Here is a 20,716-nt window from a genome sequence, read left to right as displayed (position 1 = left end):
AAGGAGCCACTTTGGGCTGAATCATTGCTGGATCTGTATGATCCAGCAATAATTCAGCCCTAAGTGGCTCCTTTGGGCATGATTTGCTTACACATATTTAGCGTTCTCAATCTGGCCTCAGAAAATCCAAAAAATATTGCATATTAACTTGCTTCATACTTTTAAAACCTTATTGTATGAAACTTTTGTTAGAAAAATTTGAGAATTGACTTTTCAAACAGATCCATTTTGGATAGAACAAATAAATTAACTATCAAAATTTAAAAATAATAATTAATTTATTATGCTTGTTTACGTTTCGAATAAATTAAGACCCGTACAAGCAAAATGTGTCAAAAGCAAAGCTTAATCAAATTTGACCAGATATTTTTACCTAATTTTTTTGTGGAAATGAATTGATTTGGCTGAGAAAAATTTCCAAAATTAAATCCAAACTTAAGCGCTGGAATCTGATTTGTCCAAATAAGGCGTAACTTGATTCAAAATGAAATCCAACAATGAAAACGACAGCTGTTAGGACGACAACCGCTTTTTCTTGGACTTCAATACGACACAACACGCATTTTCTCCGATGTTAGTTTTGAGAACTATAATTCGCTTAAACTCATTATATTGACATGTTTAGCTCTCATTTGTCGTCTTAATGCCATTTCGTCTTAATCTCTTGTCGTCCAAATGTCTTGTATCTTAATTACCATGCACCACACAAAATATATCATTTATTGATTGAAACTGCGTGTATAGGGAGAACTTACAAAAAGGAAATAATTAATCCGTTATAACGTTTTATTTTTTAACGTGAACAAAAAACCAAATCACACTCGTTAAAGGGCATCAGGGCTCATGTGAACAATCTCTCCCCTTGAAGGACCAAGTGAACAAATGATCCCCCTAAACTGATCTAGGGATAGAAGATAGTTCAGTTAGTTCAAGGGCAGTGTCGGACCATTCAGTACTTCATCTTTATATAAATTTTCATACACTTTTCTTCTGACTAATGAAACTATCGCCAGTTGCGTCTCTTTTAAAAGTTATTACCAAAATCATGATAACATGTGAGCAAATTGGTTGAGTGGCTTTTAATTGGTACAATATAGATAGTCTTCATGCATGATAGAACTCAGCGATTGCGTCTAAACGGTCTTGTATGTAATATAATAGCCAGTTTAAATCGACTGGAACCATAAATTTAATAACACTTTTATTTATCGCATCGATTAACTCGCGATGGCATTCAAGTGTCCACTTTGTAAACTTCAATTCAATATCACACTGTCATCATTTTATATCTTTTTTACTTTTTAATTTTCTTTTTTACCTCAAATCTAATTTCATTCAGAGACTCAGCAGGTAAAAATTTCTTGCAAAACTTAATTAAGCTGTGAAGACAGGAGCGGGGAAGTTTGAAAAGTTTTTACAATTTTGTTAACTTTTTTTGGGTCAACTGAGCTCTCCTTAATGCCAGAAAGACCCTTTTTTCCGAAAATCTAAAGCTACACCATCCAGGGGTGGAAGTAAGATTTTCTCGAACGGGGGGAGGATTTTAAGTAACTACTTTTTTTTTAGCTCTACTAAATCACTCTAAAAACTCAGATTTGACCAAATTTTCTGCGCCGCAGGCAAATTTTAGAAGAATAGTTTTTAGGCATTTTTGGAAAAAATTTGACCAAAAAATTGCGTTTTTTGGGGCAAACTCCCCCTCAAAATTAGTATTTATTGGCGGCAAAGGCACAGGGTCAGTCAGCCAAAAATGTATATCTCAAAATAGTACAAAGGGGGGCCCTTTGGGTCAGCAGGGGGTCGAATTCCTGTTAGTACCCCTAGTAACAATGGGAAGTCTTTGTGTGTTACGAGACAATGCAGCTACGGGCTATCATATATACATTTATTTTCTATGTTTTTCTAATATGCGAAGACTCAAATTTTGAGCAGCTGCGATTAAATAAGCTGGGGTTACAGACCAGGTTTTGATCGGAGGATTGAACTTAGATAAAATGACAAGACAACATAAGCATCAAAAACGTATCAGTTTGGTATTTACCGACTAAAGATTCAGTTTGTAATCACCAGTCGACCTTGTCAGAGTTGAGTCAAATTTTACTAGTTCAATCAGTCTTGACCTCCCAAGTGCTTGTCTTCAATTATTCTGTCTGAACTTGAAAGAGATTGACCTCAACACCCAACTCAGACTGGATCGGCTTTGTCTATTGTCAGGCTGCAACCATCTGTGTTCAGAAATGTTGATGAATTTTAACCTTGCTCAAGGCTTTCGTCAAAAAGTTGACCTCTTAGATCCTGGTAAAGCAATACTGAAAATTGACGGACCCATCTTCAACTCTTTCTCGAAAACAATGGTACATCAATTCGGTACGCTTCGTTTGCTTCAGCATCAGAGGGTCCGTGCTCATCTTGATGCAGCTCTGGCTGCATTCTCTTGCAGTTAAAAAGCCTTTTGAACCAGTGCTACCATTGCCTGGTACGCAACTTCAATGGTAGATATGGCTGCCGCTGGTTTTTTTTACTGTTCCAGCTGAATTCGACCCCTGTCTTATGCAAATGAAAGCTGTAGCCAGTAGTTAACATTCCATTGTCCACATCTACAAAGCAGTCAGTGTCTACGGGTTCACAGAGTGTTGAACCAATAGAGTCCTTGGAGTAGTATAGCTCCAGATCTTTGCTCCCCTTCAGGAAACGAAGAACCAACTTTACAGCCACCCAGTGCCTTTTGCCCGGATTCTCCAGGAAACGAGACAATTGACTCGTAGCAGCCAAAATATCCGGCCTTTTGTGTTTAGTTATGTAGAATGACGAGCACACAACGCCTCTGTAGTCCTCAGCCTACACTAACACTGCTTCTGCTGATCTAGCAACCGGGCAGTTTTTCTTTGACAGTTGGAGCGCTGATGTCCGCTGCTGTCGCAACTGGTTTACAGTCAGCTAAGTGAAAACGCTCCAAACGATCAGCATTGTAGATTGATCGATTCACAGTTGCCGACCCAGGTGACTGCTCGATCTGCATCCACAAGAACAAGACAATGCGCCTCTGTCATCCAACATAAACCGGGCTTAGCGCCTGGTACCAGTATTTTCCTGCCTGTCGCAGTCCCTTGAGACTTTGTTGTAGCAAGCCCACTGTAGATCCACTCTCGCTGCTCCATGCATACAGTCACTGCCAAAAGAGATTAAGGAAAGCTGACTTCACATCCATCTGATGAAGTGCAAAGAGTTGTCTTACCCTTTAGATTCTTTTTTTATCTGTTGCTTCGATCGAGGTAGTATGCCGGGCAGCCGAACATATGCAGACATCCCATTTTTGTTGCTTTCTCGTAGCGCATCTCGATAGGCGAAAGCCGCTCCTGGTGGCTGGATGTGGAAAGAAAAAAGCCAAACCCTCACAGCTTTTGATATGACTCGCACCCAGCAGACCTCGAGTTATTGCCGTAATCATTCTATTATAGCGCCCTGCTACACATTTCTGTTGAAGAGTGTTTGAACTGTGAACTCTTGATTCAGCTGGGTATCTCATTAAAACTTTCTTAGTGTGTTTGACAACCACTAACATGAATTGACAGTGCACGTTCATGCTGGTTGAAAGCTCTCCTGCGCCACAAAATGTTCAAAGCTGTCAAACAGTCTATTGATCACATGAGAATTGAAATGTGTGACCGTGATTGCTTCTCCAGCTTCGCTCAACCGCGCCATCAGCTCTCGGATGCAAACAAAGTAGTCACCGAGATCTTCCTTTCATCCTAGGCGCAGCTTTGCAAGCTGGTGTACTAGGTTGACCACCCTCGGCTTCTATACAGTACAAAACTAATAAGCTTCCAGACTGTCATTCATCAGCTATATCCATTTGCTTTCACACAATCATTTTTTCTGTAGCTGGTTAGTTAGTTAGTAAGTTAGTCAGTGAGTTAGTCAGTTATTTATTTTTATATTTTTGTTAGTTAATTGTTTAGTTTGTACTTATTTATTTAGTTAATAAGTTATTTAGTTATTTAGATACTTATTTATTTAGTTAGCTAGTTGCTTAGTTAGTTATTTAGTTAGTTAGTTAGTTAGTTAGTTAGTTAGTTAGTTAGTTAGTTAGTTAGTTAGTTGATTAGTTAGTTAGTTAGTTAGTTAATTGGCTGGTTGATTAGTTATTTGTTTAGTTAATTAGTTATATAGTTAGTTAGTTAGTTAGTTAGTTAGTTAGTTAGTTAGTTAGTTAGTTAGTTAGTTAGTTAGTTAGTTAGTTAGTTAGTTAGTTAGTTAGTTAGTTAGTTAGTTAGTTAGTTATTTAGTTGAACTGACATAGTTATTCCAGACTGTCATTCATCAGCTATATCCATTTGCTTTCACACAATCATTTTTTCTGTAGCTGGTTAGTTAGTTAGTAAGTTAGTCAGTGAGTTAGTCAGTTATTTATTTTTATATTTTTGTTAGTTAATTGTTTAGTTTGTACTTATTTATTTAGTTAATAAGTTATTTAGTTATTTAGATACTTATTTATTTAGTTAGCTAGTTGCTTAGTTAGTTATTTAGTTAGTTAGTTAGTTAGTTAGTTAGTTAGTTAGTTAGTTAGTTAGTTAGTTAGTTAGTTAGTTAGTTAGTTAGTTAGTTAGTTGATTAGTTAGTTAGTTAGTTAGTTAATTGGCTGGTTGATTAGTTATTTGTTTAGTTAATTAGTTATATAGTTAGTTAGTTAGTTAGTTAGTTAGTTAGTTAGTTAGTTAGTTAGTTAGTTAGTTAGTTAGTTAGTTAGTTAGTTAGTTAGTTAGTTAGTTAGTTAGTTAGTTAGTTAGTTAGTTAGTTAGTTAGTTAGTTAGTTAGTTAGTTAGTTAGTTAGTTAGTTAGTTAGTTAGTTAGTTAGTTAGTTAGTTAGTTGATTAGTTGGTTAGTTAGTTAGTTAGTTAGTTAGTTAGTTAGTTAGTTAGTTAGTTAGTTAGTTAGTTAGTTAGTTAGTTCGTTAGTTAGTTAGTTAGTTCGTTAGTTAGTTAGTTAGTTTGTTAGTTAGTTAGTTAGTTAGTTAGTTAGTCAGTTAGTTAGTTAGTTAGTTAGTTAGTTAGTTGGCTGGTTGATTAGTAATTTATTTAGTTAGTTAATTAGTTAGCTACTTGGTAGGTAGTTAGTTAATTAAGTAGTTTTTTGATTAGTTAGTTAGTTAGTTAGTTGATTAGTTAGTTAGTTAGTTAGTTAGTTAGTTAGTTAATTAGTTAGTTAGTTAGTTAGTTAGTTAGTTAGTTAGTTAGTTGTTTAGTTAGTTAGTTAGTTAGTTAGTTGATTAGTTAGTTAGTTAGTTAGTTAGTTAGTTAGTTAGTTGGTTAGTTAGTTAGTTATTTAGTTGATGAGTTAGTTAGTTAGTTAGTTAGTTAGTTAGTTAGTTAGTTAGTTAGTTAGTTAGTTAGTTAGTTAGTTAGTTAGTTTTGTTAGTTATTTATTTAGTTAGTTAGTTAGTTAGTTAGTTAGTTAGTTAGTTAGTTAGTTAGTTAGTTAGTTAGTTAGTTAGTTAGTTGATTAGTTAGTTAGTTAGTTAATTGGCTGGTTGATTAGTTATTTGTTTAGTTAATTAGTTATATAGTTAGTTAGTTAGTTAGTTAGTTAGTTAGTTAGTTAGTTAGTTAGTTAGTTAGTTAGTTAGTTAGTTAGTTAGTTAGTTAGTTAGTTAGTTAGTTAGTTAGTTAGTTAGTTAGTTATTTAGTTGAACTGACATAGTTATTCCAGACTGTCATTCATCAGCTAAATCCATTTGCTTTCACACAATCATTTTTTCTGTAGCTGGTTAGTTAGTTAGTAAGTTAGTCAGTGAGTTAGTCAGTTATTTATTTTTATATTTTTGTTAGTTAATTGTTTAGTTTGTACTTATTTATTTAGTTAATAAGTTATTTAGTTATTTAGATACTTATTTATTTAGTTAGCTAAATGCTTAGTTAGTTATTTAATTAGTTAGTTAGTTAGTTAGTTAGTTAGTTAGTTAGTTAGTTAGTTAGTTAGTTAGTTAGTTAGTTGATTAGTTAGTTAGTTAGTTAGTTAATTGGCTGGTTGATTAGTTATTTGTTTAGTTAATTAGTTATATAGTTAGTTAGTTAGTTAATTAGTTAGTTAGTTAGTTAGTTAGTTAGTTAGTTAGTTAGTTAGTTAGTTATTTAGTTAGTTAGTTAGTTAGTTAGTTAGTTAGTTAGTTAGTTAGTTAGTTAGTTAGTTAGTTAGTTAGTTAGTTAGTTAGTTAGTTAGTTAGTTAGTTAGTTAGTTAGTTAGTTAGTTAGTTAGTTAGTTAGTTAGTTAGTTAGTTAGTTAGTTAGTTAGTTAGTTAGTTAGTTAGTTAGTTAGTTATTTAGTTAGTTAGTTAGTTAGTTAGTTAGTTGATTAGTTAGTTAGTTAGTTAGTTAGTTAGTTAGTTAGTTAGTTAGTTAGTTAGTTAGTTAGTTAGTTAGTTAGTTAGTTAGTTAGTTAGTTAGTTAGTTAGTTAGTTAGTTAGTTAGTTAGTTAGTTAGTTAGTTAGTTAGTTAGTTAGTTAGTTAGTTAGTTAGTTAGTTAGTTAGTTAGTTAGTTAGTTAGTTAGTTAGTTAGTTAGTTAGTTAGTTAGTTAGTTAGTTAGTTAGTTAGTTAGTTAGTTATTTAGTTAGTTAGTTAGTTAGTTAGTTAGTTGATTAGTTAGTTAGTTAGTTAGTTAGTTAGTTAGTTAGTCAGTTAGTTAGTTAGTTAGTTAGTTAGTTAGTTAATTGGCTGGTTGATTAGTTATTTGTTTAGTTAATTAGTTATATAGTTAGTTAGTTAGTTAGTTAGTTAGTTAGTTAGTTAGTTAGTTAGTTAGTTAGTTAGTTAGTTAGTAAGTTAGTTAGTTAGTTAGTTAGTTAGATAGTTAGTTAGTTAGTTAGTTAGTTATTTAGTTGAACTGACATAGTTATTCCAGACTGTCATTCATCAGCTATATCCATTTGCTTTCACACAATCATTTTTTCTGTAGCTGGTTAGTTAGTTAGTAAGTTAGTCAGTGAGTTAGTCAGTTATTTATTTTTATATTTTTGTTAGTTAATTGTTTAGTTTGTACTTATTTATTTAGTTAATAAGTTATTTAGTTATTTAGATACTTATTTATTTAGTTAGCTAAATGCTTAGTTAGTTATTTAGTTAGTTAGTTAGTTAGTTAGTTAGTTAGTTAGTTAGTTAGTTAGTTAGTTAGTTAGTTAGTTGATTAGTTAGTTAGTTAGTTAGTTAATTGGCTGGTTGATTAGTTATTTGTTTAGTTAATTAGTTATATAGTTAGTTAGTTAGTTAGTTAGTTAGTTAGTTAGTTAGTTAGTTAGTTAGTTAGTTAGTTAGTTAGTTAGTTAGTTAGTTAGTTAGTTAGTTAGTTAGTTAGTTAGTTAGTTAGTTAGTTAGTTAGTTAGTTAGTTAGTTAGTTAGTTAGTTAGTTAGTTAGTTAGTTAGTTAGTTAGTTAGTTAGTTAGTTAGTTAGTTAGTTATTTAGTTAGTTAGTTAGTTAGTTAGTTGATTAGTTAGTTAGTTAGTTAGTTAGTTAGTTAGTTAGTTAGTTAGTTAGTTAGTTAGTTAGTTAGTTAGTTAGTTAGTTAGTTAGTTAGTTAGTTAGTTAGTTAGTTAGTTAGTTAGTTAGTTAGTTAGTTAGTTAGTTAGTTAGTTAGTTAGTTAGTTAGTTAGTTAGTTAGTTAGTTAGTTAGTTAGTTAGTTAGTTAGTTAGTTAGTTAGTTAGTTAGTTAGTTAGTTAGTTAGTTAGTTAGTTAGTTAGTTAGTTAGTTAGTTAGTTAGTTAGTTAGTTAGTTAGTTAGTTAGTTAGTTAGTTAGTTAGTTATTTAGTTAGTTAGTTAGTTAGTTAGTTAGTTGATTAGTTAGTTAGTTAGTTAGTTAGTTAATTAGTTAGTCAGTTAGTTAGTTAGTTAGTTAGTTAGTTAGTTAATTGGCTGGTTGATTAGTTATTTGTTTAGTTAATTAGTTATATAGTTAGTTAGTTAGTTAGTTAGTTAGTTAGTTAGTTAGTTAGTTAGTTAGTTAGTTAGTTAGTTAGTTAGTTAGTTAGTAAGTTAGTTAGTTAGTTAGTTAGTTAGTTAGTTAGTTAGTTAGTTAGTTAGTTAGTTATTTAGTTGAACTGACATAGTTATTCCAGACTGTCATTCATCAGCTATATCCATTTGCTTTCACACAATCATTTTTTCTGTAGCTGGTTAGTTAGTTAGTAAGTTAGTCAGTGAGTTAGTCAGTTATTTATTTTTATATTTTTGTTAGTTAATTGTTTAGTTTGTACTTATTTATTTAGTTAACAAGTTATTTAGTTATTTAGATACTTATTTATTTAGTTAGCTAAATGCTTAGTTAGTTATTTAGTTAGTTAGTTAGTTAGTTAGTTAGTTAGTTAGTTAGTTAGTTAGTTGATTAGTTAGTTAGTTAGTTAGTTAATTGGCTGGTTGATTAGTTATTTGTTTAGTTAATTAGTTATATAGTTAGTTAGTTAGTTAGTTAGTTAGTTAGTTAGTTAGTTAGTTAGTTAGTTAGTTAGTTAGTTAGTTAGTTAGTTAGTTAGTTAGTTAGTTAGTTAGTTAGTTAGTTAGTTAGTTAGTTAGTTAGTTAGTTAGTTAGTTAGTTAGTTAGTTAGTTAGTTAGTTAGTTAGTTAGTTAGTTAGTTAGTTAGTTAGTTAGTTAGTTAGTTAGTTAGTTAGTTAGTTAGTTAGTTAGTTAGTTAGTTAGTTAGTTAGTTAGTTATTTAGTTAGTTAGTTAGTTAGTTAGTTGATTAGTTAGTTAGTTAGTTAGTTAGTTAGTTAGTTAGTTAGTTAGTTAGTTAGTTAATTGGCTGGTTGATTAGTTATTTGTTTAGTTAATTAGTTATATAGTTAGTTAGTTAGTTAGTTAGTTAGTCAGTTAGTTAGTTAGTTAGTTAGTTAGTTAGTTAGTTAGTTAGTTAGTTAGTTAGTTAGTTAGTTAGTTAGTTAGTTAGTTAGTTAGTTAGTTATTTAGTTGAACTGACATAGTTATTCCAGACTGTCATTCATCAGCTATATCCATTTGCTTTCACACAATCATTTTTTCTGTAGCTGGTTAGTTAGTTAGTAAGTTAGTCAGTGAGTTAGTCAGTTATTTATTTTTATATTTTTGTTAGTTAATTGTTTAGTTTGTACTTATTTATTTAGTTAATAAGTTATTTAGTTATTTAGATACTTATTTATTTAGTTAGCTAAATGCTTAGTTAGTTATTTAGTTAGTTAGTTAGTTAGTTAGTTAGTTAGTTAGTTAGTTAGTTAGTTAGTTAGTTAGTTAGTTAGTTAGTTAGTTGATTAGTTAGTTAGTTAGTTAGTTAATTGGCTGGTTGATTAGTTATTTGTTTAGTTAATTAGTTATATAGTTAGTTAGTTAGTTAGTTAGTTAGTTAGTTAGTTAGTTAGTTAGTTAGTTAGTTAGTTAGTTAGTTAGTTAGTTAGTTAGTTAGTTAATTAGTTAGTTAGTTAGTTAGTTAGTTAGTTAGTTAGTTAGTTAGTTAGTTAGTTAGTTAGTTAGTTAGTTAGTTAGTTAGTTAGTTAGTTAGTTAGTTAGTTAGTTAGTTAGTTAGTTATTTAGTTAGTTAGTTAGTTAGTTAGTTGATTAGTTAGTTAGTTAGTTAGTTAGTTAGTTAGTTAGTTAGTTAGTTAGTTAGTTAGTTAATTGGCTGGTTGATTAGTTATTTGTTTAGTTAATTAGTTATATAGTTAGTTAGTTAGTTAGTTAGTTAGTTAGTTAGTTAGTTAGTTAGTTAGTTAGTTAGTTGATTAGTTAGTTAGTTAGTTAGTTAGTTAGTTAGTTAGTTAGTTAGTTAGTTAGTTAGTTAGTTAATTGGCTGGTTGATTAGTTATTTGTTTAGTTAATTAGTTATATAGTTAGTTAGTTAGTTAGTTAGTTAGTTAGTTAGTTAGTTAGTTAGTTAGTTAGTTAGTTAGTTAGTTAGTTAGTTAGTTAGTTAGTTAGTTAGTTAGTTAGTTAGTTAGTTAGTTAGTTAGTTAGTTATTTAGTTGAACTGACATAGTTAATCCAGACTCTCATTCATCAGCTATATCCATTTGCTTTCACACAATCATTTTTTCTGTAGCTGGTTAGTTAGTTAGTAAGTTAGTCAGTGAGTTAGTCAGTTATTTATTTTTATATTTTTGTTAGTTAATTGTTTAGTTTGTACTTATTTATTTAGTTAATAAGTTATTTAGTTATTTAGATACTTATTTATTTAGTTAGCTAAATGCTTAGTTAGTTATTTAGTTAGTTAGTTAGTTAGTTAGTTAGTTAGTTAGTTAGTTAGTTAGTTAGTTAGTTAGTTAGTTAGTTAGTTGATTAGTTAGTTAGTTAGTTAGTTAATTGGCTGGTTGATTAGTTATTTGTTTAGTTAATTAGTTATATAGTTAGTTAGTTAGTTAGTTAGTTAGTTAGTTAGTTAGTTAGTTAGTTAGTTAGTTAGTTAGTTAGTTAGTTAGTTAGTTAGTTAGTTAGTTAGTTAGTTAGTTAGTTAGTTAGTTAGTTAGTTAGTTAGTTAGTTAGTTAGTTAGTTAGTTAGTTAGTTAGTTAGTTAGTTAGTTAGTTAGTTAGTTAGTTAGTTAGTTAGTTAGTTAGTTAGTTAGTTAGTTAGTTAGTTAGTTAGTTAGTTATTTAGTTAGTTAGTTAGTTAGTTAGTTGATTAGTTAGTTAGTTAGTTAGTTAGTTAGTTAGTTAGTTAGTTAGTTAGTTAGTTAGTTAGTTAGTTAGTTAGTTAGTTCGTTAGTTCGTTAGTTAGTTAGTTAGTTCGTTAGTTAGTTAGTTAGTTAGTTAGTTAGTTAGTTAGTTAGTTAGTTAGTTAGTTAGTTAGTTAGTTAGTTAGTTAGTTGGCTGGTTGATTAGTAATTTATTTAATTAGTTAATTAGTTAGCTACTTGGTAGGTAGTAAGTTAATTAAGTAGTTTTTTGATTAGTTAGTTAGTTAGTTAGTTGATTAGATAGTTAGTTAGTTAGTTAGTTAGTTAGTTAGTTAGTTAGTTAGTTAATTAGTTAGTTAGTTAGTTAGTTAGTTAGTTAGTTGTTTAGTTAGTTAGTTAGTTAGTTAGTTGATTAGTTAGTTAGTTAGTTAGTTAGTTAGTTGGTTAGTTAGTTAGTTATTTAGTTGATGAGTTAGTTAGTTAGTTAGTTAGTTAGTTAGTTAGTTAGTTAGTTAGTTAGTTTTGTTAGTTATTTATTTAGTTAGTTAGTTAGTTAGTTAGTTAGTTAGTTAGTTAGTTAGTTAGTTAGTTAGTTAGTTAGTTAGTTAGTTGCTTAGTTAGTTATTTAGTTAGTTAGTTAGTTAGTTAGTTAGTTAGTTAGTTAGTTAGTTAGTTAGTTGATTATATAGTTAGTTAGTTAGTTAGTTTCTTAGTTAATTGGCTGGTTGATTAGTTATTTATTTAGTTAATTAGTTATATAGTTAATTAGTTAGTTAGTTAGTTAGTTAGTTAGTTAGTTAGTTAGTTAGTTATTTAGTTAGTTAGTTAGTTAGTTAGTTAGTTATTTAGTTAGTTAGTTAGTTATTTAGTTCGTTAGTTAGTTAGTTAGTTGATTAGTTAGTTAGTTAGTTAGTTAGTTCGTTCGTTAGTTAGTTAGTTAGTTAGTTAGTTAGTTAGTTAGTTGGCTGCAAGATTAGTTATTTATTTAGTTAGTTAGTTAGTTAGCTGCTTGGTAGGTAGTTAGTTAATTAAGTAGTTTTTTGATTAGTTAGTTAGTTAGTTAATTGATTAGTTAGTTAGTTAGTTAGTTAGTTAGTTAGTTAGTTAGTTAGATAGTTAGTTAGTTAGTTAGTTAGTTAGTTAGTTAGTTAGTTAGTTAGTTAGTTAGTTAGTTAGTTAGTTAGTTAGTTAGTTAGTTAGTTGGCTGGTTGATTAGTTGTTTATTTAGTTAGTTAGTTAATTAGCTGCTTGGTAGGTAGTTAGTTAATTAAGTAGTTCTTTGATTAGTTAGTTAGTTAGTTAGTTAGTTGGTTAGTTAGTTAGTTATTTAGTTGATGAGTTAGTTAGTTAGTTAGTTAGTTAGTTAGTTAGTTAGTTAGTTAGTTAGTTTTGTTAGTTAGTTGGCTGTTTGATTAGTTATTTAGTTAGTCAGTTATTTAGTTAGTTAGTTAGTAAGTTAGTTAGTTAGTTAGTTAGTTAGTTGCTTGGTAGTTAGTTAATTAATTAAGTAGTTTTTTCAGTTAGTTAGTGAGTTAGTTACTTAAATAGTTAGTTGAGTAGAGTGACTTGAAAATTAGCTCAAATTTTTTGCCGACAACCAAGTAGGAGAAAAGAGACAATTGTACAGCGAATCAGCGTTTGAGTTGAACACATCAAAAAATCCCTCAACATGAGAGTACCATAGAGCAAAATATTGGCTTCATTGAATAATTACCATAATTTGTAACTAGATCAAAAAGATTCTTGAAAACGCCATTTTTTCAAACAACGGAATACTTTACATATTACTACCTATTTTATAAGGAAGTTGGAAAAAGAGCCAAAAAGAACTAAACAAAAAGGAAGAAAAGGTATACCTTTCGATATTATATAAAAAGACGTGCCTTAGTATGCCCTACTTATAGCTCTGTATATAATGGAGAATGTCTGCGCTGATATCAAGCGACCTGATATAAATCTTCAAGGTGAGAATCAACTGAAACTACCTGTAACCACATAACAAGGATGGCCGGTTACTGTGCAAGTAGCACAGTATGTTCAGACCATGGTCTAGGAAACGCACAAATTTTTTGTTCTCAAATTAGTGTCGGTTTTTCTTCATTACGAGGCCAAACTGCGCATTTTGTTCATTGTAAGCGGATTCCGCAATAAGGACGCTCCCTTTGTTCTTCTTTTGTTCTTTAATTTCCTTTGATCGTTCCGACAAAATTTTAACATGTTTAAAGACTTGTCTCTGGAATCCAGGAACATACAGACACAAAATTGTGCGCCTAACCAGTGCACAGTTTGGCCTCGTGATGTTTTGCGTGGTGTGATAAATGGATATAAACGAAACGCTGCATTTAAGATTATTCGACAGAATGATCCGGCCATATCTTTAAAATTACAGAAAAGCATTCTTCGTTCTACTGTGGTGTAATAAAAGTATATGAACAAAAAAAAGCAATGCTGAGGCATTTTCGTCAGTCATAGAAAATTATTCAAATTGGAAAACAATTTTTGAAGAAAAATGGCAGGAAAAACAAACAAATTTTTTGATTCCTAAGATGGCGCTAAAAACTCCTAAAAATAACTTATTTGGGGAAAACTAAATTTGCAAGCATAAATAAGCAAATGGTAAGCCTGCTGACTCGCTCAAAATTGAACAAAAAATCGAAATTTTCAAACCGATTTTTCTCGACACTGGGAAAATATTTTTCAAATTTCTAATTGTCGTTCGAATCACAATTGATAGGGCTTTAAATGATAATTTTTTCAACCTAGTCCGTTGATTATTTGTGGTATCTGATTTTGTGTGGAGAACAAAGAAAAAACCAAAACAACCCGATTACAAAGTTCCTCCCTATTTTTCAAATGATCGGAACAATAAGTTCTGTAATTGCTAAAAACTTCCTAAGTCCTCTTTTGATTAAATATAAAACATGTTTCCGCCTATGCAATTTAAACTTGCGATGTTGGTAGGTCAGAATACCGAAAATAGTTGAAGCAGATTAGTAAATTGAAATTGCATAATTGTTGCACCATTCAATTAGATATTCATAAGAATTGAACAATCAAATTTCTACGTTTTTTTTCGCAATAAGAAAAAAATGTATCTGGACTTAATTCATCAGCCTGGTACTTTCAAAAACTTTTTACAGGCTAAAATGAACAACTTAAAACGACCAAAAACTATTATTCTGCGTTAACTCACATTTTATTTTTGAACATGAACCAATTTTGACCAGCTTTAAATCCACTTCAGATTACAATCGCAACATCAATCGAGTTTCACCTTAATTTATACAATATGGTCATGTCATATTTAGCCTAATACGTACACAAAAAGGATCCAAATAAACTTTTAGAGAGCAATACAAGTATTTGGTATTAATACACCTCTAACTATAGCTCGCAGCGCGGGTAAATTTCATTTTTAGTTTGAAGTTACAGCGTGATGTCAAAAACATATCGCGCAAGATCTGGCATTTTTTCACTATGTTTTGAACTTACTTAACAACAAATTAAGCTCTGATCGCAATTCTTTTTGACTTGAAATTTTTTTTCTTCCAATTCAGATCAATTCATCTCAGTTTTTATTTAATTATACTTTTTCCAGCCTTGTATGTTCTAAAAAAATTATCCTGTTTTTGATTGAATTACTGCCTTTGTTAGTGATTGCAAAAGTTTAAATACAGAATTTGAACGAACGCACGTTCTAAAAAATAGATGTATATTTAAAATTGTGTAGTTGTTGATTTTTTTGGTGGTCCAATATTTACATTTGTACTCTGTTTCACAGCCTGTGCCATAATTTTTTCCGGATTTTTTTTCTGCGTAATTCAAAATATGGCCACGTAAAATATAGTAGCAAATGCGTAACAATTTTTTTTCTCTATTTTACATCAATTGTTATTTTTGGTTAGCTCTGATAGAAACTATAGCAAATTGCGTTTTTATGAACCCTTTTTTTCACACTACTTCATCACGTGACAAAAAAATTATTTCTCATTACACTATTTCAGCTCCGAAGAAAAATTTGAAAAAAAAATTATATATACCAAGTTTGATTGTCATTTAGTCTAGTGACACTTTTAGTCTCGAATATCACCTTGTAATTTTCGAGCGCAAGAATAATTCAGTAAAAACGGGCAGCTAATCATCTTTTTTCCATCAATCAGTCGCCTGGCTTTTCACTCCATTTTAGCCCCGGTCTTCTATCTTCATTGTCCTTTTGAAACGCCAAATTGAGGAGCGTTTAATTTCACCCTCGCGCCTCTGATTTTGACTATAAGCCATTTTACCTATTTTGTGGCAGCTAAATTCCCGGTTGGAAAATTGAATAAAATTGAATTTGCCCCGAGACTCTCAAATTTATAAAGTGCTCTGCAATTACAATTACATTCCTCGACCACCTCTTAAGTCTAAACACGTTTCTTCCAACCTCAAAAATTTATCCTGGGGCTAGAACTGTTATTTTAATATTCATTCATACACAATCTCGCTTAAACTCGAAAACGGAACAAAAATCGCCGACGGAAATCAAGAAAAGCGTATAAGAAATGAGAGAAAATCTACCATATGGTAACTCACAAAATACAAAAGTGCCATGAACACTTTAACTGTTCACATTTAGAAGTTAACACGCTGATTTATCTGCCCCGGCTAACGAGAACCTCCATCAAAATCTCCCCAAAATGTCACTTGCATGACATTTGCGAGTCAAAAGCAATCACACAACAGATGAAAATTTGTGTTATTTATTGTTTTCACGGACACTTTCCAAAGTATATCATTTTCACTATTTTATATAATTATCTCAAATTTTGTGGCGGAACTTCATAAGGTAAATTAAACTAATTTTACATACAATATGTTTGGTCTATTCGACATAACCCGGGTCGAGTTCCGCGACTTCAGAAAAGACCGGCGCGACCCAAATTTGGCAATTCCAGATCGGCGCAATTTTATATTGGCAATTCGAGACCGGCGCGACCGAAACTTGTTAATTGAAGATTGGCGCGACTGAAAAAAAACCACCGCGACCGGCGCCCCTTTTTCAAAACTTAATTGTCTAGAAGCTTCAAAAAATGTTTAAAGCCAAAAACAGGCGGTTGCTGTTTAAGGAGTAAAGATTATTCCAATCAGTCTTTTTTCCATCAACGAAATATATAAAAGAAACTTAAAAACGGAAGCGTGAAATCAAACCTCCTTAATCACAGACTGCATTTCCTCTGTGATTTCGTCTGAAAATTTTACATCAATACTTACTTGGAGCTTAACGCTTATTAATCGATTCAATCTTTTCTCACTGACTAAAAACACGAGTATTATTTTTTTATTTCATTTGCTAAGATAAAAATAAATTTGTAAAAAAAACAGGCGTTTTTTCTCAACTACCAAAATTTTCAAACCAAAAATTATCTAGCCATATACAAAAAGTTACACTTTTGGTATATAATTCCATGTGAAAATGTAAAAATTAATGTAGGTGGCAAAAATCACCAAATGCAGTTATCTGCGTGGTAACTGCCAGTTACACACTGGGTTTTCTTATGACAAAAAGTCAAGGGCTAGTGTTTCGGATGAAACACAGAATTTCAAAATAAATATTTTTTGGTGTTTTCATTTATGGAAAAAATGCTTGTCTCACAATTTCATAGTATGGAAAAAATGCCTATCATATTATTTCATACTATGGAAAAAATGCTTACCATGCTAATTTCATAGATTTTTTTGGTCTATGAAATAGTATCATAAGCACTTTTCCATATTATGAAATAGTATGATAAGCATTTTTTGTCAACCCGGGGTGGTAGTAACATTCTGTCTTACCGGTAACAATTTATATTGGTAACGAGCAAGCGACGACTTCAACCCGGCTCAGAAATCAATCCAACTAGAATTAACGCAAGTTATTTATTAAAACTTGAACGCTATTAAAATATCAATCGGTGATCATTTTTAAATAAATGTGGGGGAAAAAATCAAAAAAGTTTCGTTTATTTCGAAAATTTCATCCAATTTACAAGGAAAATGAAGTTTATATATGCTAGGAGTGATTATTTTTTTCAGAGCAGTTTAACAAAATAATTGACAGTGTGGGTATCGATCCTCGAATCTTTGGGTTACCTGGCGTAAATTTCGACGTCTTTTTTAAGCCTTTTAAAAGTAAAAAAAAACTATTATGACAAAAATGTCTGCGGCTCAGGCAAATTAATGAAAAAAACAGGCCAAAAAGACCGTTTTTGGGCGCTTTTTGGAACTTTTTGACAGAAGCTTGCATTTCTTTTGGCGCACACTCTACCTCAAAATTAAGACGAATTTGCGCCAAATTAAAACAATTTAGGGGCGGTCGGCTGAAAATGTATGTGGCTAGTACCAAAAAATGAAAAAATATCGTTTTTTTTTCTTAATACATTTTTTCCAAAGTTCTATCGGAATATTGGGTGCTACTCGCCTAAAGTTCAGTTTTTTCAGGGTAGTTTTACATCTAAGGTCTTTTTACGTAAATTTCCGAACTAACGCAGCAGCAGCGCATCATTACTGATTAAATGCTGTGTTCCAACCCAACTATGAACCCGGTATGTATTTAATTTCCACCAATCAGGTTCGAGCATTTATATTTCTAAATTTCATACTTTGATACTTAAAATTTTGGGCTGAGTAGGTTGATAAAAACTTTTTTTGTTCAGATATATAACAGTAAAATTTGACAATTGGTCAGCTTTTTCGTTTTTTTTCCCGGGGGGGGGGGGGGGGGGGTGGAGGCTGGGAAAAGGGCGTTAAAACTAACAGGGACCGCAATATGTCGCAAAAAAAGCTGCTGTGCGCTCAATCTCCGTAAATCAACAAAATTGAAGGTTCAAGAAGTTTAAATTAATGAGAGCATTTTTCGGCAAGAACTCATCAAAAATCTCTATCGAGCATAAATATCGTATTGCTTCAATCATCAACTTGTTTCGGTACAAATCGGCGCAAGCTAGCCACAAGAACCGGTCGGTAATGTCCTTGAGACAAATTGCTCTTTTTTAGCGGTCAGCCTTAATCAAGGTTGAACCAAATTAGAATCAACAAAACAGTTAAAATAGGATATAACCCCCTTTTTTAGTATATTAATACATGGGCAGGTGGGGGACTCGAACCTACGTCAACTGTAGAGTCTATATAGTGGGCGTTATTGTAGCTTAGGCCACTCGGCCAACTGCGCTTATTGTTGTTACATTTTGGTTCAGTTTTATGCATTTATACTATTGTTTTATATGCATCTATACTCTACATTTGCATTGCAACATCCTCCCCCCCTGAAGAAGGAAGAACCGGAGCGAGCTTAACGGTCGGCCGAGTGACTTCACGGGTGGCGGTCTTAACAAGGGCGGATCGAGCGCAACCGTCCTGTCCGTAGTTTAGCTTGACGATTCGGGCGAGAGGGTAGTACCCACGCGGACTATCGGGCTCAATCACCCACACGAGATCGCCTGTTTTAAGAGTGAAGTCAGAATGAGTGTGCCACTTGACACGCTTATTCAGCGAGGGAACATATTCTCGAAGCCAACGAGACCAAATCGCGTTAGCATATGACTGCGCTCGCACGTACCTTTTCTTGTGATCGAAGTGCTCCCCGGGTAAAAGCGAAGGAAAGCTTGTGGCATGTTGTCCAAGCAAAAAATGGTTTGGGGTTAACGCTTCTAACTCACGTGAATCGGTACTAACGGGAGTGATTGGCCTCGAATTCAAAGCCTGTTCAACTAAGCAGAGTGTTGTTCCTAACACCTCTTCAGTGACTCGCCTACTGCCTAGGATATCGTACAGCACGCGCTTCACGCTTCGGACGAGGCGTTCCCAGGAGCCGCCATGATGGGGTGCGCCTGGCGGGTTAAATTTCCAAGTAACACCTTTGTGTGCAAAAATGGTCGGAGCCATGCCATTCCAGCTCTTGATGCAGGCAAGTAATTCCTTTTCCGCACCAACGAAGTTCGTGCCATTATCCGACCAGATTGTGCTTGGCGTACCACGGCGCGCAACGAAACGTTCAATGCCCATGACACACGAACTGGTGTCCAGAGATGGTACAATCTCAAGGTGTACAGCCCTGGTGGTGAGGCAAGTAAAAAGGAATCCCCATCTTTTTTCCGTGCTTCTGCGAACCGGAACGTAAAGCGGTCCAAAGTAATCCACACCCGTATGATTGAAGGGTGGTTGCTTATATCCGAGACGTTCGACAGGTAAATCGGACATAATTGGCTGGATGGTGCTTGCTTTGCGCTTACGGCATGTCACACATTGATTTTCGATAGACCGAAGTAGTCGACGCAACCCAAGTATTGCATATTTCATATTTAAAACGGAGCGCATGTAATCTAATCCTTGATGAAAATGCTTATGGTGGAGGCTGCGGGCCAACAAACGAACTAAGGTATGTCGGGCGTCGAGTATTATTGGGTGCTTAGTATCAAACTCGGTATCCTCCACTAAGCGCACAATCCGTCCGGTGGAACGAATGATTCCAGCGGGACCGATAAATGGCGAGTATGTGGCAATTTTACTACTATTCTTAATAGGTTTGCCAGCGGTGAGTGTTTTTAACTCAACGGGAAAGGATTCCATCTGAGCAAGATGAATCAGTTTGCTTTCTGCAATATCAAGTTCAGTAGGGTCGGTGATTCGTAAGTCTTTACCACGAAAGTGCTTATGTGAAGGCAACACCCTCAACATAAAAGCGACTACTCGTTTATATCTTGTAAAGGAACTGAACCTTTCCCAATTGAACCCGTGTTCGGGATGTTTGATTGATGTGACATCGGTGACGAAGGAAGATGATGTCTCCAAGCAATTATCAACATCACAAGAAGGACCCTTCAAACGAATTTTATTGATTACACGTTCGTCGGGTATAAACGGCCAATCAGTAGTCCTGAGAATGCTCGGACCAATAACCCAGCTGCTATCCTTGAGGGCTTCCGAAGAAATCCCCCGCGTACCGGTATCAGCTGGAGTATCGCCGCTCAGAACATGGTGCCACTCATCAATAGTGGTCGACTCGAGGATTTCGCCGACACGATTAGCGACGAATACAGGTAATTTTTCAGTGGAGTTTAGCCACTGCAAAACTGTTGTACTATCTGTCCACATAAAGACATGATTAATAGAGACGGTAAGGGCGGTCAGTATATCATCTTTTAGTCGTGTGGCGAGCAGAGCAGCTTGAAGCTCTAGCTTCGGTATAGATAGCGCTTTCATGGGCGCAACGCGAGCTTTACCAAAGATGAAAGATATTTGAGTTTTATGCGAGCTCGCGAGTCGCGCACGCAAAAATCCAACAGCACAGAAAACGTCCTGCGAGCTATCACCAAACATGTGGAGCTCAATTTGATCAACAGGCTCTGTGAAGTAACAACGGGGAATAGTCAATTGCCCTAAGAGAGGGAGACCGGAGTGCCACTCGAGAAACTTATCTCTTATGTCTTCTGGCAATTCGTTGTCCCAACTTTGACCACTGATTTTCCAAATATCTTTCAGTAAAAGACGGGCCCTAACTGTGTATGGAGCTACTAACCCAACAGGGTCAAACACAGAAGAGACGAAACTCAAGACGGTTCGTTGAGTTATTGCTTTATCGAGAGGACGATCCACGCCTCTGCTAACAACCAATGTGTCTTTCACATGGTCCCACTTAAGACCTAAGACGTGTGATGATTGTTCGGCACCGTTACATATTTCCTTGATGGGTGAAGATGAGGTTTCGGATTCCTCGGGGTTCATTGCTGAAGTGATTTCATCAGCATTACTGACAAATTTAGTCAAATTAAATCCTCCCATTTTTAGTAAGGAAACCAAATCGCGACTAGTTTTAATTGCTTGGGTAACGTTCTCGAATGAATCCAAGTAATCGTCCATGTAAAATTTTTCATTTACGACTGAGGCGGCCTCAGGGTATGTGGACATATTATCAGTTGCTGTTTTTTGCAACGCGAAATTGGCGCACGTAGGCGAATCCCGTGCGCCGAATATATGGCGAGTGTACTGATGAACTACCACATCGGAAGTGGTATCCTCCCGCCACAAAAAACGGAGCGAAATTTGATCGCGGGCAGGGACTCCTACCTGGAGGAAC

The 20,716-nt window shown here is 33.2% G+C and overlaps 1 protein-coding gene across 4 annotated transcripts in view; it reads left to right on the top strand.

Moving 5' to 3' along the window:
- Positions 1–1,261: 1,261 nt before the first annotated feature.
- LOC134842935 (neogenin-like) overlaps positions 1,262–20,716 on the top strand; it is a 66,074-nt gene continuing 46,619 nt past the window's right edge. Inside the window, exons 1-2 of one of the 4 annotated variants that reach the window (XM_063859464.1) lie at positions 1,279–1,350; positions 14,810–15,448. The gene's annotated coding sequence lies outside the window, so the exon portion shown is untranslated. Of the gene's footprint in view, positions 1,351–14,533; positions 15,449–20,716 lie in introns of those variants that run through there. The other 3 variants (XM_063859467.1, XM_063859466.1, XM_063859465.1) reach the window with 3 other exon arrangements.

The sequence above is a fragment of the Symsagittifera roscoffensis genome, chromosome 3, assembly GCF_963678635.1.
Source record: "Symsagittifera roscoffensis chromosome 3, txSymRosc1.1, whole genome shotgun sequence".
Classification (NCBI taxonomy): domain Eukaryota; kingdom Metazoa; phylum Xenacoelomorpha; order Acoela; family Convolutidae; genus Symsagittifera; species Symsagittifera roscoffensis.
Note: the sequence above shows the minus strand (reverse complement) of the source record. Positions and strands in the feature narration are given on the sequence as shown.